A 27,043-nucleotide genomic window follows, 5' to 3' on the forward strand; every position below is an offset into this window, starting at 1 on the left:
GCATAATGTTAGCCTCCCCGTCTCTAATGAAATTCAGATTTGTGTGGCATGGTAATTCGGAGAATCACTATTCTCCTTCAATGATCAATACATCACCAATTTGTTCATAACATTTTATTGTATTATTCAAATCAGGAATTTGAATAATACAATAAAATGCTATGAACAAATTGGTGATGTATTGATCATTTAAGGAGAATAGTGATTCCGGTAATCTTTTAATGCCAACTTCCACTCAGCCATTTTGAAGTATTATATCACAATATAGATTGTTCTAGAACATAATACAGTCAGGGTATAAAAGACATACATTCAGTACAATCTGCCTCTTTTTAAATGCAGATAAACTTCTTGACACTTATTAGGAAAGTTTTGCAAATCACATGGTAAAATAGAAGATCCTTGGTGAAGAGACGTCAAAAACAGGAAAACAGAACGAACAGTAAACTAGGATCCAGAAATCCCAATATACTGTGAGTACCCATTGCTTGGTGTCTGCGAGACGATTCTGTGAGAGACTTCTGGGTTATTGAGAATTTTCTGAAATAAAAGACAGATATTAGATTGTACTTTTTAGGACAAGCATTAGAGACCTCTTGCAAACACTTTAGTATCTACTTTGATATATACTTATATGTGTATGTACTTTGTGGGCACTGGAGATCAGCCCTAGGACTCATCTGCTCCTGCTTAGGGACTTTTATTTTCTGCTCAACTGCCTCTTTTTAACTGTCTTCATAGAAAATGACCAGCAGAGGTCAGTAAAATACCAGAATCACTTTAGCATTCTCTAGATTCCCGTCCATAGAAATTGTCCTCCACGAACACCAGTAGACTATAAAAAAAATTTAAATCTTGTATTTTCAGTGATATGACCACCGAAGGCCCTGCTTGTACATTAAAAATAGAGCTTTGGACTATACCATTTCCCGCTAAAAGGCAATGTTTTTCTCTATGTGTTCCCATACCTAGTGTGTCACACATTTTGGTGCTTACTTTCCCTCCATGTTAAAAAACAGTAGATGTTTCAGCGCCCAGGCTAATACGCTTCATAGCTAAATACATATAAGGTCCCAAAGGCGAGACCGAATGCATTGCAAATGCTTGTTGAAGAAAGGTTTTAATATTGAGGAATGCAAGTCACAAGGCTTGAAATGTTATTAAAGAAACACGTATTATACTGTAAAATAAGTTTAATAAGGTAATACATATTATATCACCTTCATTCTCGATGTATATAATCTCTACGTATATTTTGTATTAAAAAGTTTTTGTAGGATTGAAAATGTGGGATAATGGTACCCTCTGTGTTTTTGATGAAATTCAGATTCTCGTGGCATGGTAATTAGGAGAATCGCTATTTCATTACAAGACCGGATGCTACCATTCTGCATGTTGGTAGCTCTGCAGAACTAAAGTTGACATGTGTTCTACTGGCTTACAGTAATGCTTCGCAAATGTAGAGGAGTTTGACCCAACAGCAGCCTAAGGATGTCTTCTAGTTTGCCCCCTTTCCAAAGGGATTGGCTAGGCATAGTGCCCCCCATACAATGTGCTTGGAATCTCTTGAGGTCGACACCTGATAAGAGCATACTTCCCTTTAGCCAGTGAGCTATCGTAGCGCAAGTCACTGCTTTGAAAGGTTTATCAAATAAAATGAGAAGTTTATTAACACTGTCTGAGCGATGTTCATTTATTCTATAATCATATTCTTTCATACAGTCTACCACACACAATTGTTTTGCATAGATTGAACTTAGGATAGACAAAGGAGTCAGACATAGTTTTAGTTCTTCGAACAATTTCAAACTTTACAACAAAGGCATCATAAAATCTGTTGCTTACCTCTTACATCTGACACACGTCAGCAGGAAATAAGGCATAGTAATGAGGCTAGCTTCGTGGAAAGCATCGTTTTGCTTAGAAATCCATTTTTTGCCCATTAATTGAATAGATTTAGGACCACATTAACATCCCAGTGACCCGTATTTGGATCTTGGTGGTCATCTCAATCTGATACCTTTAAGGATTCTACAGATCATCATGTTTTTGAAATTGATTTTCCCATTTAATTTGAATTTTGAATTTAAAAACATTTGTACAGCGCTCGCATACCCAGCGGTTTCATGGCGCTAGTGATGAACAGTGGAAGGCAGATTTACTAAGCTGTGGCCAGCTGAGACTGCTGATTTATAGCAATTCAGTGTTCTGTAGCTGAGACCCTTGTCAAACTATACTCTATGAGAAAATTGGATACTTGGACGATAGTTGCCTCCACAGTATCCAGGTCCCTTTCCAGGCCCTAACAAATCAGTATTTCCAAATTGTGTTGTACCTCTTAAGGGGCCCAAGAGCCCAGGATTCCCTGAGGAGTTCCTCAGCTCTTACTGGAAGTCCTGGTATCTCTTTAGATTACCTGATATCTTTCAGGCAAGAAGGTTCAAAGTCCCTGCTGAGATCAGAGGGTGTTCTTCTCCATCTGGGCTTGTTCGGAGTCCTTCTTCTGCTGGAAGGTAAAAGGGTATGTTGCAGGCCACTTTTAAGATCTTTGAAAACCATGATTGAGATGGCCAAACGGGCTAAAAGGGAATTGTTAAACCAGGGAGAATGATTTGTGTCTTTCTTTCTCACTGGATCATGGTGAAGGGGGGAAGCGTAAGCATGAGATCCTTTCCAGAGTTGTAGGAAGGCGTTCCCCGCTAGAGCACCCGGCCTAAGCATTCAGCGGACATATTTTGCCAGTTGGAAGGTGAGCCTTCTTGGAAACAGGTCCAATTTCAGTAGACCCCATAGAAGGTTCAGTTTTCTGAAGATTGATACGTTCAGCTTCCAATCGCTGTAGTCCTTCAGAAACCTGGAGTTCCCATCGGCTGAGCCATTGGCTTCCCCAGGTAAGTATTTTGATTTGAGTGAGATTTTTTGTTCCAGACAGAACATCCAAAGTCTCTTGGCCAGGTCTTATTCTCGGTTCCCAGAAGAGCGACCCATCCAAGGAGACTCGTATCGGATTCGAGAATGAAATCCGGAGATGATCCGAAGATTGCACATCCGTTCCATGCATCTAGGTTTTCCAGCCACCAGCTCAGTTATGACTTGGCCTCCTGAAACAAGTAGATTTTGTCCCCATACCACAGGCCTGCTCGAAGAGCTCTTGCTTTTATTCTTTGAATAACACTGTAGTGAAGGGGACCCGGAAATATGACCTGGATGGAGAAGGATAGAAGGCCTAGAAGTCTGACAAGTTCTCCCAGGGTTAGGAGGTGTTGTTTCAGTACAAGGCGTATCTATTTGTGGATTTTGGCAACCTCTTTGTAGGTAGGAGGAGGCTAGATTTGACTGTATATATCTAGAAACTCGGAAATTCTATGTTTTTTGAGGGTGTTAGAATATACTGTTCTTTGTTTATGATAAAACCCAGGCTCTCCAGGAGGGATATTGTCCTCTTTAAGTCTTTGAGACTTTGCATATGACACTGAGACATTATGAGAATGTCGTCCAGATAAGACGTATACCTCTCTCTCTGAGGAAAGAGACGACTTCTCTCATCACTTTTGTAAAGCACCGGGGAGCCGATACCAGGCCAAAGGGGAGTGCCTGAAATTGAAAATGATGATTTTGCCATAAAAATTGGAGGTAACACTGACATTCCTGGTCCATTGGAATAGTGAAATAGGTGCCTTTGAGGTCCAGTGTAACTGACAAGTCTCCCTCCAGTAAAATGTCTCTTAGGAGGTGGATACCCTCCATATTGAAGTTTCTGTAGATGAAGAACCTGTTTAGGTCCTTGAGATTTATTACTGGTCTCCAGCCTTTTACTTTCTTTTGTATCAGGAAGAGTGTGCCTATAAAATCCTTCTGGCTCAATGATATTTCTATTATGGCACCTTTTTTAACATAGAGGAAATCTCCTCTTCTACTACCTTCTCTTGTTTTTGAGATAGACTTAGGGGCCTATTAGCCATCCGGACGTAAATAGGGACCGCCCGCCATAAGGACGGCAGTCCCGTGGGGGCCATTAGGATGCGCCCGCCACACTGGCGGGCGCATGCCTTTCCGTGGCAGTGTAGCCGCCACGGAAAAGCATGTCCCCGCCTTCACCCTAATATGGATGGCGGTGTCTAACAGACACTGCCACCATATGAAACCCTTTTCCGTCTGGTCAAATCGATGACCGGGCAGAAAAGCGGCGGACGGTCATTCTGTCTGCCGCGGTCCGCCCGCCATAGTAATATGGTGGGGGGAAATGGGGTGGTGCTTAGTTCTCTGGGGAAATGAGACCGGTGTGGTGGTTGTAGGAAGTCTATCTTGAAATCTTGAACCTTTGGACAGTTTCTAGGACCCAGGGGATTGATTGCCAGGTTTGCAAAAGATTCTGAGGCGCCCACCCCCTTTTACCTGGGAAGAATTGCAAAGATGAAGATCAGTACTCACTGTTAAAGGTGCTTGTGATCTGTCCGCATCCCCTGGGGCCTCTTGAATGGGACCCTCAGCCACGTTGTGGATAAAATGGTGATGGAGCGTTCCTTGCTGGAAGCCCCTGCCAAAGTCCCTTGCTCTGAAATTGGGCCTGTATGAAGCTCGGCCGGGAGAAAGGCCCCTTCTTCCAGGCCCATCCAAAAACACTTTGGTTGAAAACCATTTGCTTGTTAAACTGGGCGTTGTCTAGAACAGTAAAGGTAGCAACGTATTTGCCAAGTGATTTGATCATGCCATCCCGAATAGGAGGCCTTGAGCATTCTCTCTCTGATGGTTCATGCATGGCCAAGTCGCCCAGCTTGGGATCTATTTTAGGTATAATAACTCTACGTCTTTCACATGTCTGCGTTAGCATTACCGAGCAAAATCAGCGCTCTTTGGCTCCAACCTCCAAGGAGATGGGCGTCTACCGGAGGTTGGTTCAAGTGGCATTCTTCAGCCATGTCGATGAACCTAGCTAGGGGACCCAGTATGTCAAGGAGACAGTCTTGGTACTTCTATAAAGACCTCTCCATACCCCTTCTAGGGTATCTGCCCATTTTAAATAGAAATGTTATGAGTTCTAGGTCAAGGTTAGGGGTTAGGGAACTTTGTCCTGAATGACATGTCTAGAGCATTCAGATCTGAGGAGATTGCGTGTTTCCCTCTCCAGTGGGTTCCTTAACCACTTTTTAATAAACCTGGCCACATGGTCTTGGGGCCACCATTCTGCACTTCTAGGGTTTTTAGTATTGTTGTGTGAGTACATTTCTTGACCTTGAGGGTCCAGTATTAAGTCCTTAGATGTGGAGGGGTCCTCCTCGTTAAGGAGTCCGTCGACGTCCAGGTCTCGCTGATCCAGATCGAATATGTATTTGTCTAGTATCTCCTCATTTTGGGAGTTGGTTTCTTCCAGTGCATTATCTTGAGTCTTACGTAGACTAGTGCAGGTAACAGTGCCATTTTGTGCACTCATAGGGTTTGTGTCGCCTAGGACAACGATCATATTTGAAGTGTTTAGACGTCCACTGTTTCTTGAGGTGCTTAGACCGCCTCTCAAATTTAAGGTGCTTAGACCTGAGCGTTTTGAGGTACTAGGTCCTCCCGAAATGCATTTGGAAGAAACACCCTTCATGTATTTATTTATTTTTAATCTCTTTTGCCTCAATTACGAGTATCTGGCTCCCCACCAGACATCGATTCCGGGTTAGGTTCTTCCACAGAAAAGATGAGTCTTTTGTTGCCTAACATCTGATGCATGGTCTCACACATGCAGGTGCCCTTTTCTAGTTGGATTCATTTATTAGATCCCCATTTAAATTTTGGGGTTATTGAAAGGTCTGGCTGTCTTGATCTGACAATCTGACAACTTGTGCCTTCTAATGTATTTTACTATATATATTCCATTTGAAAAATAAGAAGTATTTTTTTTTAATGATCTCCTTATTCGTCTAAGATAATGCCACTAATGCCTTGCTTGCAAGGAATTTAGTATTAGGTCTTTGGATATTACTTTTTGGTGTAATGGACGGTGAAACTGAAGACCACAGGACTGCTGGAGAGACGCTCAGCTGTTCGTCCGATGTAGCAACTGACAGAGTTGCTTGAGCAAAAAGCTGCATCTATGATGGCCAGAAGCAGCCGTTGCCAACTTTTGTCCTTAAATCCGCAAGTTCTCCCGATGCGCTCCTATGACGTTACACATCAGGAGAAACAGCGTCGGAGGGAGCTCTTGATGCTCCGAAGTATGTGGCTGGGCCCAGTTAGGGGCTCTGAGACGTGTGGCACCTCTCACGGTGCATGTTGTTTGTGGCGTAGTGCGCCAATGTGACAAGTGGAATAAGGGTGGCCGACTGCCCCGCACGACACAGTGATTCATGGAAAGGGAGTGGCCAGCTGTCATCATTAGAGTTAAGAAGGGGTGGGGTGGCACAAATTGGAAGCATTGCCTCTTTACCCACCATGAAACCTTAAATGATAATAGTAAAATAAGTCCATACATAATTATTTAACCCCTTCCCCGCGGGGCTAATCCCCTTGGTGTGCTGAGGGGAGTGGGGGGCGCGCACAGTGCTGTGGTGCTCATGACGAGCTTGGCTCGTCATGCAACACGGTGGCGCTGTGCTCATGACGAGCTGAGCTTGTCATGATCACACCGTTCCAATAGAACGCCCAGCACAGCAGGGGGATTATCCCCGCGTGGGTGCGCCGCAACGGTCATTCAGGACAAGCTGAGCACGTCATGAGCACAGCGCAACCATGCCTCATGAGGAGCTGAGCTCATCATGAGCATGGAACGGTTTAACAGGATTAAAATCAGTTATAGTAAACGCAATAATCTGAGATAGAGAATTGATAGATAAAAGTTAAGGTTAGGAAAGGTAATAGTTTGGTTACTTATCTGTGTGGAGCTGCATTTAAAAGAAGTGATTGTACTGAGTGCATGCCTATTATAGCCTGACTGTATTATGTTCTACAACACTTTATATTGTGATGTAATACTTCAAAATGTCTGTGTGGAAGTTTGCATTACAAGATTAATGCATAATGGTAGCCTCCGGGCTTGTAATGAAATCGCTCATGAGACATGATGTACTTGTACCACAATATATGCTAATAGTTTACACATGAGGCATCAATAGTTTACAAATGAGGCATCAATAGTTTACAAATGAGGCATCAATAGTTTACAAATGAGGCATCAATAGTTTACAAATGAGGCATCAACAGTTTACAAATGAGGCATCAATAGTTTACAAATGAGGCATCAATAGTTTACAAATGAGGCATCAATAGTTTACAAATGAGGCATCTATTGTTTACACAGGATGCATCAATGATTTACAAAGAAGACATCAATGGGTTACAAAGGAGGTATCCTTTAGGTGACTCTCTGAGAGAGCTCACAACATTTTAGAGTAGTTAAGCTCTTTGCTGCCGTAAGCAGGAACATGTTAATTTACACACGCTCCCTTACACTCCTAAGGACTGATGCAAATGTGAATGACGTTGGCACCAAGGCTAATTGCTGAAGGAGACCGACCCCTTGAACACTCTATGTATGCTAACTCTAAGTAGATTCAGATTGTGACTGGGGATTCGGGAACCAACTCTTTCTAGGAATTGTTATGATCATGATAATGGTTATGAGACTGATTATTATTATTAGTAGTAGTAGTAGTAAGAGTACCTATAGGAGTAGTAGTAATATTTATAAGACCAGTAAAGCTGCATTTTACGCCAGACCTAAAAATGAAAGACGGTATAGACCACAGTTTCCATCTTCAGGAACCTTACCTGTGATTGAAGACAAGATTTCTGCATGAAAATGTTAATCTATAATTGTTCCCTTTTTTAGGCCCTGATGCTGTGGCTGAGAGGACTCTGTGCGCCGGAGAAGAAACTTTGATGAGAAGAACCAGAAGATCACCTCTTACATCAGTGTACAGAGAGACATGGCTAATACGTCCTGCAAATGTGACCAATTATATTGAGACTGATTTCCGTTTATTTCTGTGACGTGTAAATTATGGATTCTGTTACAGAAACAATTATAATTAGTAATTAAACATCATGTTTAATATATTTCCCTTTTATGACTGGAAATAATATGTATAGTTCATTTAACTTTTCTAATATTCAAAAATAAAAACAAACATAATTATTGGTGTATTGAACTAAAATTGCAACAATTTCAACAAATGTTGATTTATCCCATAAAGAAATCAGGCAGTACATAAATGAGAAGATGAAATAATGGAGACACAAGCACTAAAAGAAGAGGAGAACGTAGACAGTATTTTAAAAGACACTTGCAGCAGTTGAATTGTAGAGAGTGTAACTAGATCAGTTTGGTTACCGGGCAGCATCTTTCAATGGCCAAGTGTACCCACGTTTCTGAGTGGAGTCAATGTCATCGGCCTCCTCTTCTCTTCCAACTGGACGTAAATGTTGCCATCTCCACCACTTCAAAAACAGCACAGAAATCAAGGAAGCGACAACCATTAGGATAATGACCTTCATGCCAAGTGCCACTGGGTAGAATCTATCCCCCAGATTCATCAATGTCCCGATTTGCGAGTCCTTAATAGCGATTATTAAGGAATCGCTATTAAAGACTTGCAAAATGCGATTCATGTAGAAATTACACAATTAAATGCGATTTCTACTGCTTCCTTATTTGCGATTCGCTAATTGCTAATCGCAAATTAGGAATGACTCCCCATTCATTCCTATGGGCCAAAGGCCCATAGGAATGAGTGGGGAGTTATTCCTTATTTGCGATTCGCAATTAGCGAATCGCAAATAAGGAAGCGATTTCAAGGGTGCCAGGGTGTCCGGACACCCTGTAGCACCCCTGAAATGCAAATGTACACAGGTGTTGCGCACACACATGTCCAAAGGACATGTGTGTGTGTAACATACCACTTAGAAAAATGCACTAAAGTGCATTTTTCTAAGTTTTCGCTATTTACCATGAAGTTACACTTCGTGGTAAATAGTGGCCTCATATTGCGAATTCGCAATTTTTAAAAGGTTCATGAATAACATTTAAGGAATCTCTAATTGAGATTCCTTAAATGCGATTCTTCGCAATGAAGCGATTTCTGTAATTGCGATTTTTGCATTTGGGATGATGAATCCCAAATGCAAAAATAGCGCTCGCAAAGGGCCAGATTCTCAGAATCTGGCCCTTTGCGAGCCGATTTTACATTGATGAATCTGGCCGCCTGGTCCATAGTGTTGCATCCAGCCCGACATCCGTCCTGTTGATAAAGAATAGACTTGTCCTCGTGTATCTATCTTTTTACTCATGAGCACAATTTTAGAAAGCCTCAATATTTATGTCCAGCAACAAAAAAGACCATTGAGTTGTTTACTGCCACCTTTTTATGGTCTAACTTGACAGACAGTTATATGAGAATTGCCAGGAGAGGGGCTTTGGCAACACATACATGTTGGGAGCCATGTTTATCCAATTTGATCGAGGAAACAAAAAGAGTGATTGTAATAGACCCCAATTGGCTGTGGGAGGGTTCCCAATCACCTCACCTAATGTGGCCCCAGTGTTAATGTGATGTCATCAACTTGCAGGGGAAAACCCTTAATAATGCTACATTCCTGTGTGTGTGCATCTCTCCCCGGTCGCCCCACAGAGGCCCTCTGCTTTGCCTTGTTTCAAGCATGCAGACTTCCAGATAAATGCCTGTGCTGACCTCTGAGCACACCCATACTGGTAGATGTTAGTGCAGACCATTGCTATTGAAAGACTCGTCAAACAAGGCCCATCCATCCTCTGTTTTACATGGCCTCTAGTTGGAGCAGGAATTGTTCCAGTCAAACGGGTCCTGGCCATAAAACTATAAGAACTTGTTTAACGGGGTGTTGCCTAATAGAGGGGACTTGAATCCTTTGGTTTCAGTCACTCAGACCCCTTCGCTCTCTGGTTTCAGTCACACAGACCCCATCGCTTCTTGGTTTCAGTCACACAGCCCCCTTCGCTCCCTGTTTTCAGTCACACAGCCCCCTTCGCTCCCTGGTTTCAGTCACTCAGACCCCTTTGCTCCCTGTTTTCAGTCACACAGCCCACTTTGCTACCTGGTTTCAGTCACTCAGAGCCCCTCGCTCTCTGGTTTCAGTCACAAAGACCCCTTCACTCCCTGGTTTCAGTCACACAGCTACATTCGCTCCCTGATTTCAGTCACACAATGCCCTTCGCTCCCTGGTTTCAGCCACTCAGATCTCTTCACTCTCTGGTTTCTCTCAGACAGTCCACTTCGCTCTCTGGTTTCAGTCACACAGACCCCTTCGCTCCCTGTTTTCAGTCACACAGCCCACTTTGCTACCTGGTTTCAGTCACTCAGAGCCCTTCGCTCTCTGGTTTCAGTCACAAAGACCCCTTCACTCCCTGGTTTCAGTCACACAGCACCCTTCGCTCCCTGGTTTCAGTCACTCAGACCCCTTGGCTCTCTGGTTTCAGTCACACAGACCCCTTCACTCCCTGGTTTCAGTCATACAGCTTCCTTCGCTACATGGTTTCAGTCACTCAGACAACTTCGCTATCTGGTTTCAGTCACTCAGACCCCTTCGCTCCCTGGTTTCAGTCACTCAGACCCCTTCGCTCCCTGGTTTAAGTCACACAGCCCCCTTCACTCCGTGGTTTCAGTCACTCAGACCCCTTCGCTCTTTGGTTTTAGTCACACAGACCCCTTCACTCTGTGGTTTAAGTCACACAGCTCCCTTCGCTTCCTGGTTTCAGACACTCAGACCCCGTCACTCCCTGGCTTCTGTCACACAGCCCCCTTTGCTCTCTGGTTTCAGTTCCACAGACCCCTTTGCTCTCTGGTTTCAGTCACTCGGACCCCTTCGCTCTCTGGTTTCAGTCACACAGCCCCCTTTGCTCCCTTGTTTCAGTCACACAGTACCATTCGCTCCCTTGTTTCAGTCACAAGGCCCCCTTCGCTCCCTGGTTTCAGTCACAAAGCCCCTTTCGTTCTCTGGTTTCACTCCACAGACCCCTTTGCTCCCTTGTTTCAGTCCACAGCCCCCTTCACTCCCTGGTTTCAGTCACTCAGACCCCTTCTCTGCTTGGTTTCAGTCACTCAGACCTCTTCACTCCCTGGTTTCAGTCACGCAGCTCCATTCGCTCCCTGATTTCAGTCACACAGCCCCCTTCGCTCTCTGGTTTCACTCACACAGTCCACTTCACTCCCTGGTTTCAGTCACTCAGACCCCTTGGCTCTCTGGTTTCAGTCACAAAGACCCCTTCACTCCCTGGTTTCAGTCATACAGCGCCCTTCGCTCCCTGGTTTAAGTCACAAAGACCCCTTCACTCCCTGGTTTCAGTCATACAGCGCCCTTCGCTCCCTGGTTTAAGTCACACAGCCCCCTTCGTTACATGGTTTCAGTCACTCAGACCACTTCGCTATCTGGTTTCAGTCACTCAGACCCCTTCACTCCCTGGTTTCAGTTACACAGCCCCCTTCGTTCCCTGGTTTCAGTCACACAGCCCCCTTCGCTCCCTGGTTTCAGTCACTCAGACCCCTTCGCTCTCTGGTTTCAGTCTCTCAGACCACTTCAGTCCCTGGTTTCAGTCACACAGTCCCCTTCGTTCCCTGGTTTCAGTCACACAGCCCCCTTCTCTCCCTGGTTTCAGTCACTCAGACCCCTTGGCTCTCTGGTTTCAGTCACAAAGACCCCTTCACTCCCTGGTTTCAGTCATACAGCGCCCTTCGCTCCCTGGTTTAAGACACAAAGACCCCTTCACTCCCTGGTTTCAGTCATACAGCGCCCTTCGCTCCCTGGTTTAAGTCACACAGCCCCCTTCGTTACATGGTTTCAGTCACTCAGACCACTTCGCTATCTGGTTTCAGTCACTCAGACCCCTTCACTCCCTGGTTTCAGTTACACAGCCCCCTTCGTTCCCTGGTTTCAGTCACACAGCCCCATTCGCTCCCTGGTTTCAGTCACTCAGACCCCTTCGCTCTCTGGTTTCAGTCTCTCAGACCACTTCAGTCCCTGGTTTCAGTCACACAGTCCCCTTCGTTCCCTGGTTTCAGTCACACAGCCCCCTTCTCTCTCTGGTTTCAGTCACACGGCCCCCTTCGCTCCCTGGTTTCAGTCACACAGTCCCCTTCGTTCCCTGGTTTCAGTCACTCAGACCCCTTCGCTCTCTGGTTTCAGTCTCTCAGACCACTTCAGTCCCTGGTTTCAGTCACACAGTCCCCTTCGTTCCCTGGTTTCAGTCACACAGCCCCCTTCTCTCCCTGGTTTCAGTCACTCAGACCCCGTCACACTCTGATTTCAGTCACACAGACCCCTTCGTTCCCTGGTTTCAGTTACAATGACCCCTTCGCTCTGTGTTTTCAGTCACTCAGACCCCTTCGCTCTCAGGTTTCAGTCACACAGACACCTTCACTCCCTGGTGTAGGTCACACTGCTCCCTTCGCTCTTTGGTTTCAGTAACACAGCACCCTTCGCTGCCTGGTCAGACACTCAGACCCCGTCACTCCCTGGCTTCTGTCACACAGCCTCCTTTGCTCCCTGGTGTCAGTCACTCAGACCACTTCGCTATCTGGTTTCAGTCACTCAGACCCCTTCACTCCCTGGTTTCAGTCACACAGCCCCCTTCGTTCCCTGGTTTCAGTCACACAGCCCCCTTCGCTCCCTGGTTTCAGTCACTCAGACCCCTTAGCTCTCTGGTTTCAGTCACTCAGACCCCTTTTCTCCCTGGTTTCAGTCACACAGTCCCCTTCGCTCCCTGGTTTCAGTCACACAGCCCCCTTCTCTCTCTGGTTTCAGTCACTCAGACCCCGTCACACTCTGATTTCAGTCACACAGACCCCTTCGTTCCCTGGTTTCAGTCACAATGACCCCTTCGCTCCCTGGTTTAAGTCACACTGACCCCTTCACTCCTTGGTTTCAGTCACACAGTCCCCTTCACTCCTTGGTTTCAGTCACACAGACTCCTTTGCTTTCTGGTTCCAGTCACACAGCGCCCTTCGCTCCCAGGTTTAAGTCACACAGCCCCCTTCGCTCCCTGGTTTCAGTCACTCAGACCCCTTAGCTCTCTGGTTTCAGTCACTCAGACCCCTTCTCTCCCTGGTTTCAGTCACACAGTCCCCTTCGCTCCCTGGTTTCAGTCACACAGCCCCCTTCTCTCTCTGGTTTCAGTCACTCAGACCCCGTCACACTCTGATTTCAGTCACACAGACCCCTTCGTTCCCTGGTTTCAGTCACAATGACCCCTTCGCTCCCTGGTTTAAGTCACACTGACCCCTTCACTCCTTGGTTTCAGTCACACAGTCCCCTTCACTCCTTGGTTTCAGTCACACAGACTCCTTTGCTTTCTGGTTCCAGTCACACAGCGCCCTTCGCTCCCAGGTTTAAGTCACTTCAACTGCCCGATAAATTACAATCTGGCTTTCGTTCAGGGCACCGGACCGAATCCGCAATGACCCACATAATAGATGATGCCTTAAAAATACTGGACCAAAACAAAGCCTGTTTACTAATCCTACTGGACCTATCCTCCGCCTTCGACACTGTCAAGCATGACCTCCTGAAACATAGAATAGGACTATCAGGAACGGTTCTCAACTGGTTCACTTCCTTCCTTCAAAACAGAACACAAAGATTCAAGACCAATCAATATTTATCCAAACCTACTTCTGCCACTTTAGGAGTACCCCAAGGATCTTCTCTCTCCCGACACACTTCAACTTGTTCATGGAACCACTCATCGAGCTTCTCAACTCTTCAAAGGTCCAATACCACATGTATGCAGATGACGCACAGCTCTACATTAAGGTACACTCACTTGAGGACATCAAGTCCCTCAACTCAACGCTCCAAAAAACGCAGACCTGGCTGGAAAATATCCACTTAAAAATAAACACAATAAAAGAAAATTCCTCCTAATAGCGCCCCCCAGCCAAACAGCCAACATCATGGAATGGATGACGCACCAAACGGCACTCGACGGTCAATGGCTCATGATCGATTCTGCCAAATCGCTAGGCATAACTCTGGATAATAAGCTAAATATGCAGAAGCACATCAGTGCAGCAACAAAAGGAACAAACTTTCAAATGAACACCTTAAGAAGACTGAAACCCTTCGTACCCGCAAATGACTTTAAACAGGCAGTCCAAACTCTAGTAATCCCCAAAGTGGAATATGGGAGTGTCACTCTCTGCGGCCTGCCCAGAACAACGATAGCCCCACTAAGAGCATCAATCAACGCAGCTGACAGACTAATCACAGGCTCCAAAAGAAACTGTCACATCTTCCCGGACTTGCGTGCCCTTAACTGGCTACCCTTTGATGCCAGAATCCATTTGAAAATCGGAGGATGGCACACAAGGCATTGCATCACAAAACACCACAATACCTTGCAGAGAAACTAGTACCATTGGGTGGTAACAGAACCAACAGGAGTTCTTATAACCTTCTACTGAAACCACAACGATTTACCAAAAAGAAAACTTACAATAGTTCTTTCTCAGGAATGTCCCCTAGGATTTGGAATGCCTTACCCCCAAAAACAAGACAGAACCCTCATGCGGCATCCTTTGAAAAGGAAGTTAAATCGATTCTCCTGGCCAAATTCACTTGAACTATTAGATGCAGGCTTGTAGATATTTGCTATACTAGAACAGTTACCATTGTTTGAACTAATATAACTAATAATATTTGGTATGTATATGTCTATTTCCTCTATTTCCTTTATTTGTTGTAAAGCGCTCTGATACCCGCAAGAGTCTTGTTCGCGCTATATAAAACCTTCAAAATAAATAAATTAAATTAAATAAAACACAGACCTCTTCGCTCACTCTGTTCAGAATCTCCCACAAAATCAAAGTTTATCACACCTTGAAGGTAGACGAAGGGCCTGCTTTTAAGTGTGGAGCAAAGTATGGCAGCCCCATGCAGAAGTCAGAGTAAGACGAATTATTGGTAATAGACTTGGAAACGCCGGCCCTTGTATCTTTACATATTCTAAGTGTTAATGGATATCACAAGTGTCGTAATGAATATTCCAGAATGAAAAAACACTGCTCCAGTGACAAACTATGGCTGCAAATACTAGCATATCTCAGCAGAGTGGAAGCAGGTTTTTTTCTTAGACTAAAGGACGTCAGCTGCACAAAAGGGAATGGAGGCCAGAAGCCCTATGCACATTACACACTGAAAAAATAAAAACAAATTGGGAGTAAATAGATTATATATGGGGAATGAAGGGCGTTTGTCGTGTTTATCAAGACTCAAAAGTATGACATATTAAATAATGTTATTTTTATGTGTGTTCACCTTTTCATTTAAACACCATTCTCCTAGTATTATTTATTTTATTTTTTACGAAGTTTTATATAGCGCGAACTTGACCCGAATTGAGTAACAGAGCACTTAACATTGCGTTACATGAGGACACATCCATTTTTTTTGTAAGACTGTCTGTGTGTACAATTAAGAACTTGCATTATTTTTCTTATTTTGTGGAGTGGAGAATCTATTAATCCATTTGTTGAGCCCCGTTCAGGATTTTATTTTTCTAATTGTGTCAGTAACCAACCCAACTCATTTAATTGTGCTTAAATTGGTGCATCTGAAAGCACATCAAACCATTACAAAGGAATCTCAGAACCAACGGCAGAGGGCAGTAGAGCTCCACTCCCCGAACTCACCTTCACAAATCCGCACTGTTTGTTGAGAGCGAATAATTTACATTTGTACAAATAAGTGAAACAAACGACTTCCCTTATGCTGCGGCCTACCTCAAGTCTCTGTCCATAGTAACCACAGTAAGTATAATACTATGCTAAAACAGAAAAATGTTAGCCGATATATCTGCACCTTATCAATAAATGCAAAAATATATATGTATTTGCGCTTTGAGCAGCGAATGTTATAACCCTTGTAGAATAAGTGCACAGACGGAAGAGGAAGCAGTCAGCTATTACGGCTGCACAGCACCACCTAGTGACGAACAATAATATATATTTTTTTAGTAGCTGGATACTGGGTATTGGGTTTAAGAGTAGAGAGATTTTTTAAATATGTACATTTTAAACCTAATTTTATGTTAATACTTTTCATTATATGCAAATTAAGAAATGACCATTTTTAGGTTTCGCCCTGGCCGTTGCAACTGCGTAGCAGTTGCTCCGCTCAGGGCGAAATCTTATGATCCTACATATGGGGCTTTGGTTCCGCCTCTGTCTTCCATTGGCTAGCTCCATAAATGGAGGCTAGCCATTGGAAGAGATTGGCTGTCAATCACGCTTTCCCCGTGAAAACGCGATTCGGGGGCGTTTCCGTGTCTTTATCTAAGTCCCACCCTCTCCTCTTCCTATTGGCTGGAATTTTACCTTCCAGCCAATGGGAAGGGGAAAGCACGAAAAACACGCCCCCGATTCTGCCGGACGGGACACCCCCGTGACGTCATTCCCCGGGCCGCGCTGTGATTGGCTGCCGGCCCGGGACCTGACTCGTTTTTTTTTACACAAAGAATACAAACCTTTTCTGGCGCTGCAAAGTTTTCCGACAGAGATAGTGAGCAATTGTTTCGAGAAAGCAAGTTATTTAATAGGGAAGCTTCTGGGTTTAAAAACTGCATTTTATGTATGGTCTAACTACCTGTTCTATTTTTGTGAAAAGTTCAGGTTTTTTGCTTAAAAATTCCAGTCACCCTACCCAGGGGTCCGCCGCCGAGCACTCTGCGCCCACTGTGCTCGGTGTCTAGGCTCTATGGCTCCCAGCTCAGCCCCCGGCTCCCTACCATGGCTGCTAATTGTTTTCTTCCCTGCGTTTTATAAAGCGGCAGGAGTTTTATTGCACTCGGAGGTGGGAGCGCCCTAGATGGATACCATTAACAGCTGAGATGGGGCGGGGCCTTGGCAAGTCCACAAACCCTTAAATACACTACTCCTGTCCACGGTAACAGTTGTTTGTTGTTAAATGCACCGACAAGGTAACATTTTTATTCAAGTCGAACAAGTGCCACCTTAAAATACTATTATTGCACATCCGATGGTGCCTCGAGGGAGCCCTGACTGAAGCCTGTAAAGTTCGGTCAAACCCCCCCCCCATCCTCCCCCCTCCGCGTGCAAGCGACGTGGCAGCATTGTATAGTGCGGGCTGGGGAGCCCAGTGACTGCGAAGCCCAAGTCGCCAATCTCCAGGTTAAAGTGCCAGATTTCTGTAGCTTGCTAGTGTGCGCTTCTGATCTTATCGCGTCATTAGCGGTGAAATGCTGTTAACACACGAAGTCCCAAAGTCCGCATTCCATAAATTCACTATTTTAGTCAAGTTGCCCGATTCCCCTACAACGTGATTCTCCATTCAAACCCGACACATTCATTGACAAGGCTGAAAGGCGCGGTTAAGATTCGGACCTGCAGAGCACACCCAGCGGCGAGAGGCTGCCTCAGTGCGCTGTACTTTGTTGCGAGTTGCAAGTTCAGCCCTGTGTGTCTGCTGTTGTAACAAGAGAGCTCGCTTTCTTAGGACCCCTTGAAGTAGAACACCCGGCCCCTGGCACACAGGGAGGTTCAGCGCCTGTGTGGGTGCATAGCGCCTGTTTTCGTTTCTATTAGCGTGTGCTGCTGTGGGTTTGTGTTTAGTGAAAGTGAGTGTGCAAAGCCCTGCAGGGGGCTGGGCAGGTGCTCGCGTCCAGCTGTTCTGTCTCCAGCAGGTACCATGGTAGGGAGGTCTGACTCGGGCTCCCTGGGGCACAAGGATGAGCTGGTCTCCGGCCCATGGCTGGAAAGGAGGAGGGCGCAGGAGGGGAGAGGGCGAGCCTTCGGACTGACTGCCCGTCCCACCTGCCCTCACTCTCAGATGCACCATCTGTCTCTCCATGTCCTATGCACAGGCAGCAGAGGCGGGACCCTCTCTGGCTAAGAGCATCCTCTCAGCATCTGGTACCCTCACCCACTGAGAGACAGGCAGGGACCCTCACCCGCAGAGAGAACTGCAGCGTCCGATACCAGCACCCACCGAGGGATCCTAATCCCTGAGAGAGGGCAGCAGCTATCGCACCCACCGAGAGACAGGAGGGCATCCTCACCTGCCGAGAGATGGACAGCCCTCCTGTGGGGGACTTGCAGCGCCTGGTACCCTCACCCTCCGAGAGACAGACATCCCTCAACTGAGGGACACCTGCAGCAGGTACTAACCCCACTGAGAGACTACCAGCTCTCATCCAATTCCTAGAGGGACCCGCACAGACACTGAGGCAGATTGGGGGTGACCCGTGCACGAAGGATAGCGCCGGAAGATCGGATCCGGGGGCTGCTCGGAGTGAGGGTTACGCGGGGAAAACCATCCCTGGAACCAAGCACTCGAGGAAGAACAAACGCGCCAGGCAGCACGAGCCCACCACACCAAGGTGCACTCCACACCGGCGACCACCCAGAGAGCGGATACCGAGGCACAGTTGCACTGACGCCGGCCCATGGAACACGCAGACATGCAAGTTTTACTCGACTTCTCCAGCGTGCTGAGATAAGCAGGTAAGACAATTACCATACAAAGAACAATGCATGCCTATTAATCTGAGCAGTAACCTTGGCCAGTTTTGGTGTTTTAAGGCGCTATATTTTAACATTAGCACACGTGCTGAAGAAGATGCCGTGGATCTGGTTTGGTGCAAGGGTCATGTGTTTTCTGGGGGTACCTGTGTTGGGGTTTGCATCTCAATGCTATAAACACTCGCTTGAGCTTCTGCCCCCTAGAATCCCGGTCCATGTCATGTTTCTCTGTGTGCTCTGAGTGAAAGGGTTCGCCTCGCCCTCACACTCAATGTTTCCTGGATCTGTGGAAGGATGTGTTCATCAACTCTGACCTCTGCCTCTGACCCCGTGTTCGTGCAGAGAGGTGTCACGACCCCTGTTTTGTCTCGGTTATTGGTCACCATTGATCCCGGACATTGCTGCACAGCCAGGGCCTGTCACAGCCTCCTCCGCTCCCTGGGCTGGGGGGAAACCGGAGTGTGTCTGGCAGGGGCGGACTGGGAAAGAAAAATATGCCCGGGCTCCGAAATAAAAGAGGCCCCCATTAGCAGACCAGATACCTTAAAAAAAATCCTACATTTACTGGTAAGACCAGTTTTGAATTTGTTTAAAGCTCTGTATGGATATTTTGCAAGGTATGGTAGAGTGCCTGCTTTTGTGGTACTATCAGGGAAATGTACAGTAAACACCGCTCCACCTGGCCATAAACAGGCCAAAAACGTATTTAAAAAAAAAAAAAAAAGCAGCCCACAGTTGATCTGTCAGCACAGCCCACCGGACAAAGCCTGATTTCCCCATAGTAACCAGAAATGGGGGAGTAAAGTATGTATGTACACGTGAGATTGTGTGTGCTGCTATTTGCTCTGTGTGAAGGTGTGAATGGTGGTGTTCAGCTCAAAGCTTATTTCCTGTACGGTGTATGCATGGTTCATGAAGTTCTATTTTACTTTCATTGTTTCAGTGTTACGTTCCTTTAGTTTGGCTGTTATGTATTCAGTTTCTTGTGTTCCTTTTATGTTCTTGTACTTTATTGAGCTACTGTTCGTGCGGGTGGGGGCAAGTGAGGGGGAGATGTGTGCTATTACCCCTGTGCCCTCAGCTCTTACCTGTGCCCTCAGCTCTTACCCCTCTGCCCTCAGCTCTTACCCCTCTGCCCTCAGCTCTTACCCTGCCCCGTGCCCTCAGCTCTTCCTAGGCCCTTGCTTCTGACTCCTGTGCCCTCAGCTCTTACCTCTGCCCTCAGCTCTCACCCCTCTGCCCTCAGCACTTACCCCTCTGCCCTCAGCTCTTACCCCTCAGCTCTTACCCTGCCCTGTGCCCTCAGCTCTTCCTAGGCCCTCGCTTCTGACTCCTGTGCCCTCAGCTCTTACCTCTGCCCTCAGCTCTCACCCCTCTGCCCTCAGCTCTCACCCCTCTGCCCTCAGCTCTCACCCCTCTGCCCTCAGCACTCACCCCTCTGCACTCAGCTCTTACCCCTGTGCCCTCTGCCCTCACCCGTGCCCTCAGCTCTGACACCTGTGCCCTGTGACCCTCACCGGTGACCATGGCCAGCATGGCGGGGAGGATCGTGGCCTTGCTGCTGGCCCTGTCGGGCTGGGTGCTGGTCTGCTCCACGCTGCCCACTGACTACTGGAAGTGTGTGTCTCTGTGTGTGTGTGTGTGGCTATGCGTGCGGCTCTGTAGGTATGTATGTGTGTGGGACTCTGTCTGGGTCTGTGTGTTTGTGTGTGGCATTTGCGAGAGAGTAAGCTATTGGCATTGTAAATGACAGTGCCATTTATTTATCTATTTTCAAAACCAACACAAATAAAAATGTTGTCATTTACAATGCCAATAGCTCTAACTTTTTCAAAGGCGAGACCGTTGCATTGTAAATGCTTGATTTATCTGTTTTCAAAACCAACACATAAATACAAATTTTGTCATTTACAATGCCAATAGCTATGACTTTTCCAAAGGCGAAACCATTGCATTGTAAATGCTTGTTTATTTATTTTGTTGAATTAATATGTTTAATACAATTTAGTTTAATGTAATGAATCGATATATCAATGGTATTAAATGTAATGTTTGTATATAATAAAAAATATCTATATCTTTTCACCATGCATAAACAAATACATCGATGCACTCCTCCCCAAAACGAAATTGCCACGCCAATCGTAGTTGCAAAGTAGGATTTATTAGTTTCAATTCATTCCAGCATGATGAATCCTGAAAGAAACCCAACGGGTTTCAGCGACCAATTCGCCTTGCTCACGGGTAATGCATTCAAAAGACAAAGGGCCATATTATCAAGAAATGGCGATACATTATCGCCGCTGTTATCGACAGGAAACTGTCGGCGATAATGGGCTTGATAATAGGCCCTTGTGAATTCCCATAGAAGCCCAGGTTCTGGTGTTAACCTGGGCTTCTATGGGAATTAACAAGGGCATATTATCAAGCCCATTATGGACGCTTTAGGGGCAGTTTCCTGCCGATAAAAGCGGCGATAATGTATCGCCCTTTCTTGATAATATGGCCCAAAGTCCATTAAATAAAGTTTCAAAAAGTTTTCGTGACAACAAACGGAAGTGAAAATAAACATAGGACTCATGTAAACATATTGTAAAGGCTTAATTTATCGCTAACATAACGTTATTCATGGCTTCCCCGTGTTGGAAAAATATGTTTCTTTAAATGTTGCACATTATTGTATCCCATGTACAACAGATTTACAAGCACAGGTTATCTATCTTTTCGTGAAATACAAAGTTATGAATCTATTCTAAAATTATCACATCTAATTTTAAACCATCTGTTCAAACAGCTCCATGTTCTAAGCAAAGCCCAGTCAAATATATAATGATAATGCTCACACATTTACCCATAACATGGTATTTGTAATGCATCAGACTAATACTGCCAATATAAGCATATTCGAAAAATAACTCGATAGTAATGCACATTACTAGTCATAACTAGCATCATGCCCCAAATGGGTAGGCAAAAGTTGTATAAAACAATTACTATTAATACTGGGGAGACATAAAATCTAGAGCTGAATCAGATCTTCATCCCAAGTGGGTTCCAAAATCGTTTCTACAAACATGCCGTAGCTTCATATCATTAAAAACCTGAACAGGAAAAGAGAAATACCAATCAAACCAAACCAATGGAGAACCAAAGGTTAAGGCCATAGTTTGAATACATGATAATAAGACAGTGTGTCAACACAAAAATAAAAAGTGATTAAAAGTGATTAAAACATATCAGAGCTAATGTTCAGGAGGCTGAGAGTCACACGTTTCACCTACCTAACTGTACAGATTAAAAGATGGAATAAGTGCATTATAATATACTGTGCCTACTCCCCTAGATGCCAGGCTAGTTATTCTTCAGAGTTCAAACCTCCAGGGATCTTGGTGTCCAGATCTAAAATATACCTGCTCTCCAATTGACGCAGCTTGCGTATTCTGTCACCCCCTCTCTTCATAGGGGGATCGTGTCAATAACAAAGAACTTAAAAAGATTCCTGTTACTTTTGTGCAGTTCCTCAAAATGCCTGGCAACTGGCGATAACTGATCTCTATTCTGAATTGCCCTCATATGTTCGAGGATACGCTTTTTCGCTGCAAACATCGTACTCCCCACATATTTTTTTGCACAGGGGCAAACTAAGACATAGATACAATGATCAGACAAGCAAGTAAGGGGTTTACCAATATTTCTTTCCCTGTCTTCCACAGGGTAGTAAACACTCTTGACATTTGAACTAAATGTACATGCTTTGCACGTAATGCACGTAAAGAAGCCTTGTACATCCAATTTTTTTTTCCTAACTAGTGATACCTCATTTTTGCTCAGTCTGTCTTTTAATGAATCGGCCTTGCAGAAAGTGATACTTGGAATATGACCAACTGCATCCTCAAGAGTGGGTCAGTCCTCAAAACCTCCCAATGTTTTTTTAGACACTTCTGTATGTGCCACGAATTCGAATGATAGGTTGTGACAAATCTCACAGCCACATCATTCGTCGCTGCTGGTTTCTCTTTAGTTGTTAAAAGAGCAGCATGGGATAATTTACTGGCTTTCAAAAATGCTTCCTTAACCACACTCTGTTGGTAGCCCCTCTCTATAAAACGCTCAGTCATGCAGTTACCTTCTTGGACAAAATCTTTTTCTGTGCTGCAATTCCTCCGAGCCCGGAGGAATTCGCCAAACGGTATACTGCGAATGAGTGATTTAGGGTGTCCACTGTCTGCATGCAGCAAAGTGTTGCCAGCAGTGGCCTTACGATATAGTTTGGTCAGTAGTCTATTGCCCGCCACTTCAATTTGCAGGTCCAAAAATTCAATTGTTTGGTTACTGATTTTCTTCTCAAGTTTAAAATTCAAATCATTTTGGTTTAGATCCAGGATAAATTGTTCAGCTAATTCCTGTGGTCTATCCCAAATGATGAAAAGATCGTCAATATAACGCAGCCATAATTTCACATGGCTACGGTATAGACCTTGTGTCCGCGACACCTGCTGCTCACAGCCCGCCATAAATAAATTAGCAAATCTAGGATCAAAACAGGTGCCCATTGCTGTGCCTTGCTTTTGTCTATAAAAGACATCATTACAAATGAAGAAGTTGTTCTCCAAACAAAAAGACCTAATTTGAAGAATCATCTCAGTATGATTGAGGAAAGAGATGGAACGTGTCCCAAGAAACTGACGGCATGCCTGGATGCCATCAGCATGTGTAATAGACGTATAAAGACTACATATATCCAAAGTGGGGAAACAACGTTTACAACACAACTTTTACAACGCACTACCATTACAACGAAACTTTTACAACGCAAAACCTATTACAACGCATACTTTTACAACGCATGTTTTTACAACGCAGATACTTTTACAAAGCATACCATTACAACGTAAGTATTGGTAAGTATATAATAATATTTAAAATGTTATAGTTTTGGGTTTTTGGGTAAAGGGATATTTTTAGGGTTCAGGGTCAGTTTTTGGTTTTTGGGTAAAGGGGTATTTTTAGGGTTCAGGGTCAGTTTTTGGTTTTTGGGGAAAGGGGTATTTTTAGGGTTCAGGGTCAGTTTTTGTTTTTTGGGTAAAGTGGTATTTTTAGGGTTCAGGGTCAGTTTTTAGTTTTTGGGTAAAGGGGTATTGTTAGGGTTCAGGATCAGTTTTGGGTTTTTGGGTAAAGGGGTATTTTTAGGGTTCAGGGTCAGTTTTTAGTTTTTGGGTAAAGGGGTATTTTTAGGGTTCAGGGTCAGTTTTTAGTTTTTGGGTAAAGGTTTTTTTTTAGGGTTCAGGGTCAGTTTTGGGTTTTTGGGGTACATGGGTATTTTTAGGGTTCAGGGTCAGTTTTTAGTTTTTGGGTAAAGGGGTATTTTTAGGGTTCAGGGTCAGTTTTGGGTTTTTGGGTAAAGGGGTATTTTTAGGGTTCAGGGTCAGTTTTTAGTTTTTGGGTAAAGGGTTTTTTTAGGGTTCAGGGTCAGTTTTGGGTTTTTGGGGTACATGGGTATTTTTAGGGTTCAGGGTCGGTTTTTAGTTTTTGGGTAAAGGGTTTTTTTAGGGTTCAGGGTCAGTTTGGGGTTTTTGGGGTACAGGGGTACAGAGTAAAAATATTGTAAATTTAAATTTACATTAAATTAATTTAATGAATTTTTTTTTTAAATTATATTATATTATTTTTAATTAATTTACAAAAAAATTTATTATATACTTACCAATACTTACGCTGTAATGGTATGCGTTGTAAAAGTATCTGCGTTGTAAAAACATGCGTTGTAAATGTATGCGTTGTAAAGGTTTTTGCGTTGTAAAAATTTTGTTGTAATGGTAGTGCGTTGTAAAAGTTGCGTTGTAACGTCATCCATCCATCCAAAGTAGTCAGTAAGTAACTGGCTTGCCAGTTGATATGTTTAATTTTGCTCAGGAAGTCCCTACTATCCTTCAGATAGGAAGGAAGATTTTCTACATGTGGACGTAAGAAAAAATCTATATACTTAGATGTATTTTCTAGTAGGGAACCCATGGAGGACACTATGGGTCTCCCTGGGGGTTTCACAGGATCTTTATGTAGTTTAGGTAAGAGGTATAAGATAGCCACTTTGGGATTATGATTCAATAAGAATGAGTATGCATCCCATTCTAGAATACCTGTTGCATGACAATTTTCTAACAGATCATGATACATACTATTAGAGTTTTCAATGGTGCTCATTGTGGCTACCTCATAACATTCTGAATATTCAAGTTGACGCATGCCCTCCTGTATGTAATCCTGTACATTTAACACCACAACGTTCCCCCCTTTGTCCGACTGGCGGATAACAATAGAGGGGTCAGATTCCAAAGCTTTTACTGCTAAACGTTGAGGTTTACTTAGATTGTCATGTTCCCACTTATTCTTTTTGGCCAGGTTCTTTAAGTCATAAATTATCAGAGTTTCAAATGTGTCAATGCTGCAAACCGGTAGGGCGGGATTGAATAGAGATTTGGGTCTGAAATTGTTAGGATAATTCAAATTGGTTTTATACCCCAAGGATTGAGCATTGACTGTTCCCACTTCTGTACCATCAAACTCTAATTCCTTCAAGGCAATTAGGGCCTCCACTTCATTGATGGTTTCACAAACTGGCTGGCACTGTTAGTTTCTCTCACAGTGCCCTTGTCTTTTAATTTGTGCCATTTGTGTAGTCTTAGTTTTCTGGTATACTTAAACAAATCAATGCGTTCCTGGGAATATGAGAAAGTAGAAGTCGGACAAAAAGAAAGGCCGTATTGTAAAACATCATGTTCAATAATAGAAAGTGGACGTAAAGAGAGATTTACCACATTCTTACGATTCCTTTCCCTCTTTTCTTTTGTCCCCGTGTTTCCACTCCCACTGGGGTTGATGCAGGTTTTCCACCTTCCGCCTCTCATGGTTTGCTTTTGGATTGGGTGATTTCTTCTCCAACTTTTCCTCTTCCTCTGCCTCATCCTCGAAATCCCCTTCCCTTTCCACGACCTCGGTCTATCTGCCAATTGTCTTGATGTGATGACAATTTCATCATCCGGAATTCCTCCCAAAAATTTGTCGGTTTGGGGGGATTTTTATTTACAGGCGTTGTTCCATTTTCAGAGACATCACTTTCGCTGATGTCACTCTCAGGCTCGCCTCCCGCTTGTACTGAATCCAAATTGCCTTGAATCCCTTTACGTTTCATGTTATCATATTTGCGGCTGAATGTAAAAAAAATTCCAGATTGATAATCTATCTTGTCCCTCAAAAATTTTCTTTCTTTTTTGGCAATGATTTCATCTTCATGCTTCGCAATTCTCTTAGTGATCTCATCCATTTTCTTACTAAAGGCTTATGATGTTTCCTCTTTTTCCATTTCTTCTTTGAGTTCCCCAATAAGTCTGAGTAATGCCATTCTGTCTTTCCATGCATGTTTAATCAGTATTGATAGCATTCTATTGGAGCAGTCCATTAGGTTCTCTGCCCATCCCTCAGCCAGTTCCAGATCTGGTTCTTCATATGAAGGGGCCATTAAGATTCTCAAGCCCCTAGGAACTCTCTTCTCTTCTTGGTATTTTTCAAGTGTTATCGCTTCCCACCATTTCGATACTTCTTTTCGAATTAGTTTTTACAATTTCTGATATTTATGCTGTATTGACGTGGGTGCAGTTAAGTGTTCCTTGTTCTGCTATGGGTCACTCGTTTTTTCAAACATCGATTGTGCACGCAGCCTCCTGCGGGACTCTGTATCATCATCCATATTCAGGATTCAAAAGGAATTAACTCCTTTACTCATGCTTTGTAAGTTCTAGAATATATGTTTTTTTCTTCCTCTTTTAAGCAACTGTTAACACTCACGGTATATTGATGTTGTGTTAGAGGCCCCCGCTCCCAGAACCCAGTCTTACTTTGTGCTGGGAGAAGGACGAGGGGAAGTCGCGTTACACTTACGGCAGACCCCGCAGGTTCTCAGTTCAGCAGCACACTACTGCAAATAAGGAAAATGCCTGGTTCATAGAACACACAATGGTTGTAAGGAAACTCTGCCAAAGGGAGTGACTCACCCTTAGGACATCCGAAACGGCAGTGCCATGCGTCCGTGGCTGTTCTCGGCATCTGTACTCTCCACAGCCGTTTTGTCCAAACCGGGTCACTGCACCCTTACAGTATTCATGAAACAATTTTCCACGCTTCGTGTGCTCCAAATCCTTGCCATATAATGCGATCAGACCGGCTTTCTTTATACAACATCTTTTCACCTCCTCCGAAATGCCGGGACACCTAAACAGCGGTGCATCCCAGGGTCAGAGGTTACCCTGTTCACAATATCTTTTCACCATGCATAAACAAATACGTCGACGCACTCCTCCCCAACACGAAATTGCCACGCCAATTGTAGTTGCAAAGTAGGATTTATTAGTTTCAATTCATTCCAGCATGATGAATCGTGAAAGAAACCCAACGCGTTTCAGCGACCAATTCGCCTTGCTCACGGGTAATGCATTCAAAAGACAAAGTCCATTAAATAAAGTTTCAAAATGTTTTTGTGACAACAAACAGAAGTGAAAATA

At 44.4% G+C, this 27,043-nt stretch overlaps 1 long non-coding RNA gene across 1 annotated transcript in view; it reads left to right on the plus strand.

The window, feature by feature from the left end:
- LOC144767958 (uncharacterized) overlaps positions 1-8,119 on the plus strand; it is a 161,476-nt gene extending 153,357 nt beyond the window's left edge. The window contains exon 5 of the long non-coding RNA XR_013598399.1: positions 7,814-8,119. This is a non-coding gene — a long non-coding RNA (uncharacterized LOC144767958). The remainder of the gene's footprint in view (positions 1-7,813) is intronic.
- The last annotated feature ends 18,924 nt before the right edge of the window (positions 8,120-27,043 follow it).

This window comes from Lissotriton helveticus, chromosome 7 (assembly GCF_964261635.1).
Source record: "Lissotriton helveticus chromosome 7, aLisHel1.1, whole genome shotgun sequence".
Lineage (NCBI taxonomy): Eukaryota > Metazoa > Chordata > Amphibia > Caudata > Salamandridae > Lissotriton > Lissotriton helveticus.